Genomic DNA, 12,944 nt, shown 5'->3' with positions numbered 1-12,944 from the left:
AAAGAGGAAATTGCTGGACAGGTCGGGGAGGGCTAGTCGTGGAACAAAACTGTGAGCCAGACCGGGTGTGAGGGTAGGTGATAAAAGGATTATAGGATGGGGGAGCAGAAACTGAGGAAAAATTGGGACCTAGCTCAGCCTGGCGAGGAGGACAGAGGTCAGATGTGTCTGTAGAAAAGGAAGACTGGAAAGACTCAGTGATGCTTGGGGTTGGGACTGAGGGGACAGGTGGGAGGGAAAGAAGGAAGACTTGGGATGAGTTGCATTGGGAACAGAGACTAGGGAGGGACCGATGTGTAAAAGAATGCCTGGACGTCAGGCACCTCAGACCATTTGCCCATTTTATCACAAGAATTATTTAGATCTTGTAGGATGGAAAAATCGAAAGTGCCGTTTTCTGGCTATTTGGAACTACGGTCGAGTTTGTATTGGGGTCAAGCGGCATTGTAGAAGAAAATAAGGCATTTAGGTTTTAGGTCTGGTGTGAGTTGAAGAGGTTTTGAGTTCTTGAGAACACAGGCTAAGGGAGAAGGAGGAGGAATGGAGGGTGGAAGGTTGCCCATAGTGAAGGAGGCAAGCCCAGAGAAAAGAGAGAGTAGAGACACGGAGAGAAGGAGTTCTGGGGTTCTTGCCCTCCAGAAAAGTGGGAAATGGGTTGGAGTGTGGAAGTAAGGGATTGGGGTGCAAAAATAACAGGTCAGGGTTCTTGCCCCTCCCCCAGAAAAGCAGAGAAGGGGTAGAGACAGGGAGAGAAGGGGTCGGGGTGCTTGCCCCTCCCCCAGAAAAGCGGGACTTGCCACTAAGGGTGAAGGACCAAGGCAGGCATCCCTGCAGCGTGGTCAGACACCTCTGAAACATGGGTGAGTAACCAGAGAGGCGTCCCTGCAATGATTAAACACCAAGGGAAGGCTGCCTTCCCTAGTCTGTGACCGGTGCCGGCGTTTTGCGTCCACGGATAAAACGTGTCTCCTTTATCTCTACCAGAAAATGAAAGGAATTGAGATTAAGAGAAGGGAGAGATTGAAGGGTGGCACCAAGATTGAAAGAGGTTGAGGGATAGTGAGAGAGGTTGGAGAAGAGAGTAAAAAGGGGCCGCTTACCTGATTTAAAATTGGTGAGATATTCCTTGGGCTGGTTGGTCTGAGGACCAGAGGTCATAGGTGGATCTTTCTCACGGAACAAAGCAGGAGGGCAGGTGATTGATCTCCCAAGGGAGGTCCCCCGATCTGAGTCACACCACCAAAATGTCATGCGCATCTGTGTGAAGAGACCACCAAACAGGCTTTGTGTGAGCAATAAAGCTTTTTAATCACCTGGGTGCAGGCGGGCTGAGTCCAAAAAGAGAGTCAGCAAGGGGAGATAAGGGTGGGGCTGTTTTGTAGGATTTGGGTAGGTAAAGGAAAATTACAGTCAAAGGAGGGTTGTTCTCTGGCGGGCAGGAGTGGGGGTCACAAGGTGCTAAGTGGGGGAGCTTTTAGAGGCAGGATGAGCCAGGAAAAGGAGTTTCACAAGGTAATGTCATCACTTAAGGCAAGGGCAGGGCATTTTCACTTCTTTTGTGGTGGAATGTCATCGGTTAAGGCGAGGCAGGGCATTTTCACTTCTTTTGTGATTCTTCAGTGACGTGTAAGTCACAGGGGATGCGATGGCTTGGCTTGGGCTCAGAGGCCTGACATATAATGTAATGCAGGATGTGATAAATGCCATAAAAGTTATATACATGACGTTTTGAGAATACAATTTAGCAAGAATTGAAATTTTGCTTATGGGATGATAAGAGCAGGGCAGAGGTCATGGATAGAAGTTAAAGCGTTCTTTAAAATGCAGATGGACTTGGGGCCTCTCTTAATTTGAAGTTGGCTACAAATATGTTCACTTAATCATTCCTTTGACAAATATTTAATGAGCATGTGCTATGCCTGATAGTAGAATAATGTAAACTCCATGGAAAGGGGGTATTTTTGTCATTATATTCTCCCCAAGTACATAGAAAACTAAGAGAAAAACCGATAAAAACCTAACAAGATGATATATTCGATGATGTGAAGAGCTAAAAAGAAAAAATAGATAAAGAGGAGGGGGGATGTTGGTGCTTGTAGTGGATGGTGTGGGTCTATCACTCAACTGATCATGTTCAGTGGACACAGCACACTCCTCACACATGTTGATTCCCATGCCAATGCAGATGCCTCATCTTGCCCACAGCACCAACCTGAAATACAGAGATGTTTAATTTGTTGTAGAGAATACCACAAGGTGCTGTATAGGTTATAGGAACTATTTTGAAAGGTAGTCAGTGTTCTTTGAATGATAGTAACCTACTAAAATGGGGAACCCCTAAGCTCACTTGTACAACTGTTTTAGCTCAGAGCTATAGACTATTAAAGACAGAAGGAACGTTGCCCATGACCTGATTCAAACTTCTCATCTTAGAATGACTTGTGGGATTAAGTGGCTTGCTCAAGGGTATGGAGACAGTCGGTGGCAGACCTGATGTTCAAGTCCAGATTGCCTGCCTCCAAGGCCCCTGTTGCTTCCATTAAACCAACTTTTCACTTTGTCTTAGGCAGAGAGGCCTCAGAGAGAGGAAGCATGACCTGAAAAAAATAGAACCAGAACAAGAATCATGCAAGAACATTTAATAAGGGGCCAACTTGTGTCAGGCACAATTTGAGAATTCCAACTTTTATTGTCTTATATTTAAGGAATATTTTATGATTCTATCCTTCCGATTTTTTTGAAGAATGAAAATATTACATATTTTAATTGAAGACCCCTAACTACCACTCAGAAAAAACTATCATCTTGAAACCTGATACTTCTTTAGGCCTTACATGATTTTATATTATTACACTTAATAAGTATACATTAAAACAACAAATAGCATATTTTCCATTTTTCTAATACTATATTAATTTTACTGTAATGTGGATTTTTAATTTTACTCTAATGTAGATTTCTGCAGTTTATTTTCACTTTCATTTTGAGAATTATTCAAATCCATACATGAGTTCTAGATATTCTATTATTATTTTTTCCCTTTAAATATTTTTTATAGCTGTTTTAACTTCACAGTCAAATTGAACAGAAACTAGGTTCTCATAAGCCTTTTCATCAGAATCCTGCACCAGAGTGGTACATTTTTTACAATTGATGAACCAGTGTTAATACATTATTATTAACTAAAGTCTAGTGGATTCATTAGACTTTAGTTTCATTCTTTGTGAAGAATTATATTAGATGCATTCTTTGTGATCTGCAGTTCTATGGTTTTGACAAGTGCATAATGTTATGCATCCACCATTACAGTATCATAAAGAATAGTTTCAGTGACATAAACATCCCTTATACTGAGGCTGTGTATCTCTTCCTCTTCTGCTTCAAATCCCCGGCAACCATTGGTCCTTTTCCTGCCTCTATTGTTTTGTCTTTTCCAGAATGTCGTATAGTGGAAATACCATAGGATGTAGGTTTTTACAACTGGCTTCTTTCACTTAGTAACATGCATTTAAGGTTTATCCATGTCTTTTCACAGCTTGATAGCTCATTTCTTTTTGGTGCTGCATAATATTTCATTTTCTGAATGCACACAGTATATCCATTCACCTCCTGAAGGACATCTTGGTTGTTTACAAATTTTGGCAATTACAAATAAAGCTGTTGTAAATATTCGTGTACAGGTGTTTGTATCAATACAAGTTCAAATCTTTTGGGTAAATACCAGTGAGCATGATTTCTGAATTTTACGGTAAGAGCATATTTAGTTTTGTAAGAAACTGCCAAACTGTCTTCAAAATTGATTTACCATATTCATGTTCACCATGGCTTAGAAATCCATCATGTAAATATTTCAAAATTTATTTATCTGTTCTTTCACTGATGGACAGTTTGGTGGTCTCAAGTCCAATTTGTAAATGATGAGTTTTTCTAAGTTGTGGCTATAGATGTGGAATTTGTGGGTTATTGCACATTTCCAACTTTATTACATGTTCTGAGAGTGATCTCCAAAGATATTGTGTCAATTTACACTTCTTCCGCCAATATATCAGAGTTCTATATTTTATAAATTATGATCCTGCACTTGGTATTTTCAGGCCTGATGTTTTAATTCAATCAAAGACTTGTGAACTTGGAATTCAGTGTTCTTTCACCTTCTATGCATCTGATTATGGAGGGTTGAGTGTATTCGTATGTGTATTTGTCATTTTGTCTATATTAAAACTGAGATTGCTTATATTTTTCTAATTGATCGGTAGGAATTTATATATTCTGGATAATAACAGTAATAGCTAACCCTTATTGAGCTTTGTTCCTGGTACTTTCTGAGCATTTTAGATATATGAGTGCAGTAAATTGTCTCAACCTTTTAAGTTAGGTAATAATTCCATTTTACAGATAAGAAAACTGAAGTACTAAAAAATTGAGCTACTTGCTCAAGCTCAGTTTTAAGTAATAAATGCACAATTTCTAACCAGCTCAGCTGGCTCCAAAAGGGTTTATACTAGAATAAACATTTGTCTTTTATTCGTGAATAGCCACAATCAGTGACTTTCCATTTCAGTTGCTTTATGGTGTTTCATATCATTCAAAAAAAATAATTTAATTGAGATTAATTGTACTATTTTATTTCTTTATGATTACTTTCTGTGTTTTGTTAAAATATTCCTACAGGATGTCAAGCTCATATTGTCCTATATTCCCTTCTGAAAGTTTTAAACTTCTAAATTATGAGAAATTTAATTTCTCTGTAATTTAATTCCTTGTACTGCATGGAGTATTTTACTTTTTTTTACTGTGGATGTAGAATTATGAAAGCACAATATACTGAAGAGTATATACTTTATCCATAATTTGTAAAGTCAGTTCTCATCTGTCTAGTTAATCACAGGACTTAGTTTGGATTTTCTGTTCTATTCCACCAATCTATTTATTTTTATGCTTTCATTATTCTGGATTTTTATTATACTTTGCAAAACTTTGCAAAACGTTTTATAGCTGGGATAACAAGTTGCCCCCTGCCTTATCCTTCTTCAAATACATCTTAGTTATTATTCTCTTAACACATAATAATTGAATAATACGTATTTATGGGGTACAATATGTCGTTTTGATCCATGCATACACTGTGTAATCATCAAGTCATGGTAATGAGCATACTCATCACCTTATTTTATTTTTTTGCTGTAAGGACATTCAAAATCCTCTCCTCTAGCTATTTGAAACATACAATGCATTATTGTTGGCTGTAGTCATCCTCCTATCTAGTTATCTAATATTGTACCTGTTGAGCAACCTCTAATAATGCTCCCCTCCTCTCTACCCTTCTCAGGCTGTGGTAATCACAGTTTTACTCTCAACCTTTATAAGAGCAACTGATTGGTTGATTGATTGAGACAGAGCCTCCCCTCTGTCGCCCAGGCTGGAGTGCAATAGCACGATCTTGGCTCACTGCAACCTCTACCTCCTGAGTTCAAGCAATTCTCTTGCCTCGGCCTCCCGTGAAGCTGGGACTACAGGCACCCGTCATGATGCCTGGCTAATTTTGTATTTTTAATAGAGATGGAGTTTCGCCATGTTAGCCTTGAACTCCTGACCTCAGGTGATCCACACACCTCGGCCTCCTAAACTGCTGGGATTACAGGCATGAGCCACCACGCCTGGCCAAGATCAACCTTTTTTAGATTGCACACATGAGTGAGATCATGTGATATCTTAGTTATTCTTGATGCTTTTCTTGCCTATGAATTTTAGGTGGAGTTTGTTAAGTTTCATGAAAACCCCTGTGTAATTTTGAATGGAATAATATTGAGATAATATATTATTTAACATTTAGAAATTTTATGTTTTATCACATTGTACTGCCATCCACAAAATATATTTATTCTTTTATTCAAGTTTGCTCTAATGACATTTTGTAACTATCTCTAAATGATTTTTCATACATAGAAATATATTCAAACATATCTGATTTTATTCATCTATTTTCAGAAAGTTATGCTCTTTATTTCTATTCACTTTCTTTCCCTCTGTGCAGCAGTGGTCCCCAACCTTTTTGGCACCAGGGACTGGTTTCTTAGACATCAATTTTTTTTATGGATGGGGGATGGGGCATTGTGGGAGGTGGGGATAGTTTCAGGATGAAACTGTTCCACCTCAGATCATCAGGCATTAGGTTCTCATAAGGAGCACACCACCTAGATCCTTCGCATGCACGGTTCACAACAGAGTTTGCACTCCTATGATAACCTAATGCCCTGCTGAGCTGAGAGGCGGAGCCAGGTGGTCACGCTCTCTCATCAGCTGCTCACCTCCTGCTGTGCTGCCTGGTACCTAACAGGCCATGGACAGGTACCAGTCCATGCTCCCAGGGTTGGGGATGCCTGATTTATATGATGTATCTTCTTCATTACTGTATTTTAAACTCTTCTCTTAGATTTCTTACAGATGTTTCTCCAGGAAGTAGCATATACCTTGACTTAGTACTACTCTGGCCCATTGGTTTATTGTTTCTATCATTTATTAGGTTTTACTTGTTTTATAATATGAAAACCCCTAATTTTTATTTGGTGATTTTAATTCATTTATATGAATTACAACCACAGATATATTTGGACTTATACCATCATAACAGATGTTTTTGTTTCTTTAATTCTCCACCTTGAGTTGATTTTTGTAAAATTTTTCTCTAATGATGTGGAGTGTGTGTGTGTGTGTGTTTAATTGTTAGCCTTAAATTTAAAAAAGCATCAAATGTGTAAGTATACTTTCTCCTAACAAGAATAGAGCATTAGTTCTATCCTAAAACATTAAAGGAAAGGTGGGGCTAATATATGAGAACCCTAACCTCATATTTTTAAAGCTGTAGCATTTTAATTTACATTTACTTTATGCTTAAGGTCCGAGTGCTCTTTAGTCGGCACATGATGAACACTGCCAGGACTAGTTCCTTCCTTTCAAGGCAGCGGGTTCCCTTCTGTCCCAGGGTGTGTCTAGAAATGTCATCCAGGAGCTAGGGATTGGGATGGGGGATCTCATGACTCTCAGGAAGAGTCAAGAGGTTATGACTTTCCTTATGCTTCAGATAAGATAAATGTAAATTAAAATGCTACAGTATGATTAGTTTCCTGATGGTCAATAATATTGAGCACATTTTCATTTGTCTATTGGCCATCTATGTATCTGCTTTGGAGAAATGTTTATTCAAATCCTTTGACATTTTTAAATTGTCTTTTTATTATTGAGTTGTAATATTCTTATATAGTAGATACAAGACTCATCACATATATAATTTACAACTATTTTCATCATTCTATGATTTATCTTTTTACTTTTTGATGTATCATTTGAAACAAATATTTTTAATTTTGATGAAGTCTAGTTTACCTATTTTTTAAAATTGTTGCTTGACTTTATTCTGTTTTATAAAAGTGTATGCCTAACTAAGAGTCACAAAGGTTTTCTCCTGTATTTTCTTCTGAGAGCTTTAGAGTTTTGGCTTTACATTTAGATCAATGATCATGAGTTAATTTTTTTTGTTTGATGTGGAGTAGGAGTTCAGTTCATTGTTTTGAATGTGAATATAGTTTCCCAGCACTATTTGTTGAAAGATTCATGACGATCTTCCTGAAAATCAATTTAATGTCAAAATAAGGTTTATCTCTGGGCTCTGACTTCTATATCATTAATCTATATGTCTATTCTTATGCCAGCACTACGCTTTCTTAATTACTACGGGGTTGTAGTATGTTTTAACATCAGAAAGTATGAGTCTTCCAACTTTGTTCTTTTTTCAACATTATTTTGGCTATTTTGGATCTCTTAAATTTCAAAATGAATTTAGAATTAGCTTGTCTTTCCTGCAAAGAAGGCTGCTGGGATTGTAATAGATTTGCATTGAATGTATATGTTAATTTGGGGTATTTTGCCATCTGATGCATGATTATGGAATATCTTTCTATTTATTTAGTTCACTTTAAATTATTTCAACAGATGGGAGAGGCTGAGCAAGATGGCCAAATAGAAGCCTCCATTGATCATCCCCCCTGCAGGAACACCAGATTTAACAACCATCTACATAAAAAAGCACTTTCATAAGAACCAAAACTCAGGTGAGCAATCACAGTACCTGGTATTAACTTCTTCATATCACTGAAAGAAGCACTGAAGAGGATAGAAAAAACAATTTTGAATCACTAATGCTACCCCTCTTCCATCCCCACCACTATGACTATGTGGCATGGAGAATCTGTGTATTTGAGGAAGGGAAATCTCAGTGCCTGTGAGAGTGCATTCAACTCCTTACTGCCCTGTCACAGTGGAAAGCAAACCCAGCCTGAACTCAGTTGATGTCCACCCACGGAGAGAGGATTTAGACCAGCCCTAGCCAGAGTGGAACTGCCAATCCCAGCAGTCAGAACTTGAGCTCCAGCAAGCCTCACCACCATGGGCTAAAGTGCTCTGGGGTTCTAAACAAACTTGGAAGGCAGTGTAGGTCCCATGGACTACAATTAGCACTGTGCTGGGTACGAAGACAGTGGATGTTGGGCGCACACATCCTAATGAGACACTAGCTGGGGCAGTTAAGAGAGTGCTTGCACCACCCCTCCTCCAATACCAGGCAGCAGAGCTCGCAGCAAAAAAAAACTGACTTCTTCCTTCTTGAGGAGAGAAGAGGGAAGAGTAAAGAGGACTTTGTGTTGTATCTTGAATACTAGCTCAGTCACAGTACAATAGAGCACTGGGAAGAGCCTTAAAGTTCCCCATTCCAGCTCCTAGCTCCTGGATGACATTTCTAGACACACCCTGGGCTGGAAGGGAACCCACTGCCTTTAAGGGAAGTAGCCAGTCATGGCAGGATTCATCATTTGCTGACTAAAGAGCACTTTAATGCTGAATAACCAGCACTTAAACCCAGGTAATACATACCCTAGGCTATGGGTAAGACTTAGATATGCTGGCTTCAGGTCTGACTCAGCACATTCCTAGCTGAGTTGTCTATAGGGAAAGACTCCTTTTAATTGAGGAAGGCAGAGTATAAAGTAAAGGAGGCTTTGTCTTGTACCTTAGGTACCACTCAGCCACAGTGGGGTAGAGCATCAAGTTCTTGGTGTCCCCATTTCCAGGCCTTGATTCTTGGATCGCCTTTCTGGACCTGCCCTGGGCCACAGGGGAGCACACTTCCCTGAAGGGTAAGTGTCAGGCCTAGCAATATATACCACAAGCTGACTGAAGAGATTTGGGGCCTTAAATGAACATCAGTGGTAGCCTGATAGTACTCCCTGTGGGCCTGTGGTAGTGGTAGCCACAGGGAGAGACTCCTTGGCTTGTGGAAAGGGCAGGGCAGAGTGGCCTTAGCCATGGCAATATAAAGCACCAGGTAGATTTCTAAGGTTTTTGACTGCAGTTTCTGGCTCCCAGATAGCATCTCTGGATGCAGGAGGGCCTGGGAGGACTCACTGTCCTGAAGGAAAGAACATAAGTTTGGTGGCTTTGCCACCGGCTGACTGTAGAGCCCTAGGCACTTAGCAAACATAGGTGGTAGGTAGGTAGTGGTTACAGCAGGCCTTGAGCAAGAACTAGTACTGTGCTGGCTTCAGGTCTGGACTCTGCAGTCCCAGTGATGGTGGCCACAGTGGGGGCTTGTGTCACCCGAATCAGGACAGAGAGACAGGCATCATCTATGTGGAAAAGTAAGGAAAGAGAGTAAAAGTCTCTGCCTGGTAATGCAGATAATTCTTTTAGATCTTATGTACAACCACCAAGGTGGTAGCTCTACAAGTCTGCAAGAACCACAGTGTTACTGGGCTTGGTGTGGCCCCTAATGCAGTTTGGCTTAGCTCATAATACCTAAATCACTTCAAGTGCATGGAAAGCCTTTTGAAGAAAGATGGCTGCAAACAAGCCCAGACTGTGAAGATTATGATAAATACCCAAATGTTCAATGCTTGGACACTGACAAACATCAATAACCATCAACATCATCCAGAAAACACCTCACCAAATAAACTAAGTAAGGCACCAGGAAAAAATCCTGGAGAAACAAAGATATGTGACCTTTCAGACAGAGAATTCAAAATAACTGTTTTGAAGAAACTCAGAGAAATTCAAGATAACACAGAGAAGAAATGAAGAATTCTATCAGATAAATTTAAAAAGAGTCAAGCAGAAATTCTGTAATGGAAAATGTATTTGACATACTGAGTAATGCATTAGAGTCTCTTAATAGCAGAACGGATAAAGCAGAATTAGTGAGCTTGAATACAGGCTATTTGAAAATACACAGAGGAGACAAAATGAAAAAATAATAAAAAACAATGAAGCATGACTACAGGATCTAGAAAATAGCCTCAAAAGAGCAAATCTAAGAGTTATTGGTCTTAAAGAGGAGGTAGAGGAAGAGATAAAAGTAGAAAGTTCATTTGGAGGGGTAAAAATAGAGAGCTTTCCAAACCTAGAGAAAGTACAAGAAGGTTATAGAACACCAAGCTGATTTAACCCAAAGAAGACTACCCTGAGGCATTTAATAATCACACTTCCAGCTGGGTAGGTGGCTTGCACCTGTAATCCCAACACTTTGGGATGCTGAGGTGAGGTCAGGAGTTCAAGACCAGCCTGGCCAAGATGGTGAAACACCATCTCTACCAAAAATACAAAAATTAGCTGGGCATGGTGGTGGGTGCCTCTAATCCCAGCTACTTGGAAGGCTGAGGCAGAGAATTGTTTGAACCCAGGAGGCAGAGGTTGTAGTGAGCCAAGATCATGTCACTGCACTGCAGCCTGGGCAACAGAGTGAGACTCCACCTCGAAAAAAAGATTTTTTTTTCAAAGGTCAAGAATAAGGAAAGAATCGTAGAAGCAGCAAGAGAAAACAACAAGCAATGGGGCTCCAATACATCTGGCAGTAAAGTGCTGAAGAAAAAAAAAACAAAAAACTTCTACCCTTGAATAGTTTATCTGGTGAAAATATTCTTCAAACATGAAGGAGAAGTAAAGACTTTCATAGAAAGGTCTAGTGTTGATGAAATTCCTCAGCTTTTGTCTGACAATAAATGCTCAAGGGAGTACTTCAGTATGAAAGAAAAAGTTTTTAATGAACAACAAAAAAAATCATTTGAATGTACAAAACAGAAAATCACAGACTATTATAACACTGTAACTGTGGTGTTATGAAAAGATAAAAAAAATAACTACAATAACTTTTCAAGACATAGACAGTAAAATAAGATAGAGAAAGTAAAATTATAAACCAGGGAGATGACGTTAAAGAGTGAGTTTCTATTAGTTTTATTTTTGTTTCTTTTAGTTTCTTTTTGCTTTTAGTTTTTATTATTGCTTGTTTGCTAGTTTGTTTACACAATCAGTGTTAAGGAGTCATCGGTTTAAAATAAGTTATGAGATACTATTTGGAAAGCTTCATGGTAACCACAATTCTAAAAACAAGGTACATCACCAGAGAAAATTACCTTCTTTATATGGAAGACAGGAAGAAAGGAAAGAAGATCACAAAACAACCAAAAAACAAATAACAAAATGACAGGAACCAGTCTTTAATTCATCAATAACATTTAATATAAATAGACTAAACTCTCTAATCAAAAGATATAGAGTGGGTGAATGGATGAGAAAATAGGACCCAATGATCTGTTGCCTAGAAGAAACATACTTCACCTATAAAAATACACATAACCTGAAAATAAAGGGATTGAAAATGATATTCCATATAAATGGAAACCAAAAGAGAGTAGGAGTTGCTGTACTTATATCAGACAAAAGAGATTTCAAGACCACAACTATAAGAAGCACCCAGTGGCTCATGGCTGTAATCCCAGCACTTTGGGAGGCCAAGGTGGGCAGATCACCTGAGGTCAGGATTTCAAGACCAGCCTGGCCAACATGGCAAAACCCCATCTCTACTAAAAAATTAGCCAGGCATGGTGGTGGGTGCCTGTAATCCTAGCTACTCAGAAGGTTGAGGCAGGAGAATTGCTAGAACCTGTGAGGAAGAGGTTGCAGTGAGCCGAGATCATGCCATTGCACTCTGGCCTGGGCAAAAAGAGCAAAACTCCATCTCAAAAAATAAATAAATAAATAAAATAATAAAATAAAAAGAGACAAAGAAGGTCATTGTAGAATGATAAAGGATATAACAATTTTAAGTATATATGCATTCTTCAATTCTGGATCATCCAGATATATAAAGCAAATACTACTAGAGTTAAAGAGAGAGACTGTAATACAAAAAGGCTGGAGACTTCAACATAACACTTTCAGCACTGGAAAGATCTTTCAGACAGAAAATTAACACAGAAACATTAGACTTAATCTGCCATGTAGAACAAATGGACCTAATAGATATTTACAAAACATTTCATCCAATGGCTTCAGAATAAACAGTTTTTTCCTCAGCACATGAATAATTCTCAAGGATAGACAAAACAAGTTTCAAAACATTCAAAGTAATTGAAATAATGTCAAGTATCTTCTCTGATCACAATGGAATAAAACTAGAAGTCAATAGCAAGATGAATTTTGGAAACTAAAGAAACCCATGGAAATTAAACAATATGCTCCTAAATGACAAGTGGGTGAATGAAGAAAATAAGAAAGAAAGTGAAAAATATCTTGAAACACATCAGGGATACAGAGAAAGCAGTACTGAGAGGGCAGTTTATAGCAATAAGTACCTACATAAAACAAATTTCAAATAAATACCCCAATAATGCATTTTAAAGAACTAGAAAAGCAAGAGCAAACCAAATCCAAAATTAGTAGAAAGTAAAAATGATTGAAATGAAGAAAACAACTTGGTTTTATGAAAAGAAACCAAAAAATATAAACCTTTAGCCTAACTAACAAAGAAAAATAGAAGACCCACATACATAAAATTAGAGATAAAATCAGACATTGCAACCAATACTGCAGAAAAACAAAAGATCATTACCGGC

At 38.5% G+C, this 12,944-nt stretch overlaps 1 long non-coding RNA gene across 1 annotated transcript in view; it reads left to right on the top strand.

Moving 5' to 3' along the window:
- The window catches only part of LOC114676215 (uncharacterized), a 211,520-nt gene that overhangs the window by 180,065 nt on the left and 18,511 nt on the right, over positions 1 to 12,944 (top strand). Inside the window, exon 2 of the long non-coding RNA XR_003727063.2 lies at positions 7,990 to 8,108. This is a non-coding gene — a long non-coding RNA (uncharacterized LOC114676215). The remainder of the gene's footprint in view (positions 1 to 7,989; positions 8,109 to 12,944) is intronic.

Source organism: Macaca mulatta, chromosome 2 (assembly GCF_049350105.2).
Source record: "Macaca mulatta isolate MMU2019108-1 chromosome 2, T2T-MMU8v2.0, whole genome shotgun sequence".
NCBI lineage: Eukaryota > Metazoa > Chordata > Mammalia > Primates > Cercopithecidae > Macaca > Macaca mulatta.
The sequence above is the reverse complement of the archived record's forward strand: the minus strand, read 5'-3'. Positions and strand labels throughout refer to the sequence as shown.